We start from the raw sequence: 3,036 nt of genomic DNA on the forward strand, positions 1-3,036 counted from the left end.
CCAGGAGACTATTATTGTGCTGTTAAATCCTTAAGAACTGGCTCTTCAGGAAGAAAAAACCCTGATTTGTAGTTTTTGCTGATTTCCATAGTATAAGTATACCCATCATAGCCAATTTCAAGCTGCCAATGTGATATCACTGAAAACAGAATTGGGAAGCGATATGCAGCAGTGTACCATTATATACTATTTCCACCATACAGATACTATAGCTATAAATGACTTCAAAATCATAGATGATAATAAAATGTAGTGATATAATTAGAGAGTGTTGTATTTAAGTATTTATTACCTTTGTTTTTAATATAACTCATTTATTTATAAGTTTATATGATTTAATTTTTAATGATGGATGTGTTTATCACCTGGCTCACAACATTCCTAAAAATTTTTAAATTGGCTCTCATGAGCCAGTACAATCTTGCTCCATTACACAACTGGACCAGCCCCTTTGTAAAATAGATGTAGCTGCTTTCCCTGCCTTTGGGCACAAACTCTCCACACTTATTAGTGGGCGGTAAGTACAGAGAGCTGATTTTAGGGTGAGTTGGAGGGGTATTGCCAACAGCTGAAGTGGAAAATACAGGTGGACCCTTGATAGATTTATCCTTGGTTCTTCCAGTTTTGCAGTTTTGGGGGGCTTGAGATCTGAACTCATGAGACAATCTCAGAATTGTGCCCACAAAGAAAATAATTTCATTCCAGCCCCACATGGAACTGAAATTCACTGGTAGAAAAGAAATTCATTGCTCATAAAAGATTCCACCCCAAGTGGAAGTGCTGAGCACATGTTAGCTTTGATGAGGGGCAAACTGTTCTACATGGCAGGGAGAATGGCCCACATTTTTGTGTTAAGATGCAACATAATATCCTGGTTTAAAGCATAGGATCTAAAGACAGATTGCCTTGTTCCATACCTTAATTCTGCTAGCTCATTACCTCATCGTCGTCATCTGTATAATGGAAACATAATGGTATCCAAACTTCAGGGTTGATGTCAGAATTAAATTAATTAATATATGTTGAAACATAGCAGTGAATGGTACATAGTACATACTATGACAACATTTGTTATTTTTATCTGACGATCAAGAGACCAGAAATGTAAACTGCCCAACTTTTCCTGCAGTGGAAAGAAGGACTTCCCCTAGGGCTTGGATCAATCTTGGACTGCATAATTGTTACTAGGATGTTCAGAATCCAAGCAATTAGTAGGTATTTTGGATGGTCCTAGAGAGGAGATCACCGACTCATTGACCCCTGACAATCTGTCTAACATTGTATGAATTTTCTCACTGTTAACAGAAAAATGACATCCACATATATGACCTTGGAACTTAACTTTTATTTCTTAAACTTTATTTTTTCTTGTTTTTAGATGCTTTTATTATTACTTGTTCAATTTTCATTTTTATTTTTCCCACCTACAGTCTTTATTTACCCAGACTGCACACCACTAGAAATAAATTTGAAAAGAAATTTACAAAGTCTTTTGAACATGCATATTACCTTCCAATAACAGTATTTCTTAAACTTTGATCTTTAAAGTATGGGCCAGAGTTAAAATTCCTACAGGTAGTCAACAATGGTTGAATTAGGAGTACAAGCAAGGTAAGATTAGAAGAGTTGAGCAGGGTGATTTCCAGATAGATTTCCTTTCTTTCTGAGTTTATTACAGGATATAATTCATAAGGATTGAAAAATAGCTAGAGCAATGCAAAGGCTAAAAGATTTTTACACTCTACTCAAGCTGACATAGGTACATTTGGAAGACCATTCATTTCTTCATTATACATATATTATGGAGTGCCTAATATGAAGCTGGTTCAGAAATTAAGTATCAGTGGGTATAGGTAACAATAGAGAGACAGACCTACATAGTGCTGGCAGAAGCATAGCTCTCTTGAAGAAGCAAGGAAGGAAGGTTGATCCTGTGATCCAAAAAAAAGAGATTTAGGTTCCTTCCCACTGGTATAGTGAAAGTCCTAAGGAATCACATTTCAGAAATTTTTACTAAGGTATTGGCAAGAGAAATGTCCTCCAGAAACCAGATGAATTACACATTCGACTCAGACTCCCACATCCATTACCAAGAACCCATTATCTACTGCCCTATGGCTGGAAAGAGTGCATCAAGTGGGTCCTGAAAGAATACTGCGATGGTTATTTACCACTTTTCTCCCTAGCAATTACCACTGTTCTTCCAAAATTCCCGTGTTTTTTATGATAATCCACCCTTACTCCATACCCTATTCAAATGGGTTAGATGAGTCTCAAATCCTGGACTCAAGTATAGCCAATGGACCTAAGCATAAGTCAATGTATCTCATTTATTTAGCCAATATACTGGTTTAAGATTTGGCACATGACCCTATCAGAGTCACTGGGTCGGATGTTGCTGGGAACACCGAGAGAGAATCAGTCACTCTTCCCACCACTCATCCCCTGACTTGAAGCTTTTTGGTGTGGAGGTGAGTAATTATACAACCATTTTGCCACCATGAAGGACACTTGGAGTGGCCAGAAGCACTATCTTGAGCCATACTATCTACTTTGTAATCACTAGCCATATGTGACTATTTAAATGTGCTAATTAAAATTAAATAAAATTAAGACTTCTTATGCAGACCAAGATGAGGTAACAAGGACAGGTTACTCTTCTGCTTTAAACAACAATAAAAAACCCATGTGTTCACTTTGGCAGCACATATACTACAATTGGAATGATAAAGAGATTAGTATGGCCCCTGCACAAGGATGACACACAAATTTGCAAAGTATTCCATATATATATATTTTTTTTCATGGGTAGGCACCAGGAATTGAACACAGTTCTCTGGCATGACAGGTGAGAACTCTGCCTGCTGAACTACCATAGCCTGCCCCCATATTTTTTATGAAAACTTAAAATTGTGGAACTATAACCCATATCAAACTCTGAAATCTATTCTACATCTAATTGTTGCAATGCATTTTGAAATGTATTGCTTTTTTGTATATATTCTTTTTCACAACAAAGAAAAAAAGAGAAGGAAG

General features: G+C 36.7%; 1 non-coding gene across 1 annotated transcript; it reads left to right on the forward strand.

Moving 5' to 3' along the window:
• The first annotated feature begins 2,688 nt into the window (after positions 1–2,688).
• LOC143672292 (U6 spliceosomal RNA) lies at positions 2,689–2,792 on the forward strand. Its single transcript, XR_013169760.1, has one exon. It is a non-coding gene; the product is annotated as a U6 spliceosomal RNA (small nuclear RNA).
• Positions 2,793–3,036: the final 244 nt, after the last annotated feature.

The sequence above is a fragment of the Tamandua tetradactyla genome, chromosome X (assembly GCF_023851605.1).
Source record: "Tamandua tetradactyla isolate mTamTet1 chromosome X, mTamTet1.pri, whole genome shotgun sequence".
NCBI lineage: Eukaryota > Metazoa > Chordata > Mammalia > Pilosa > Myrmecophagidae > Tamandua > Tamandua tetradactyla.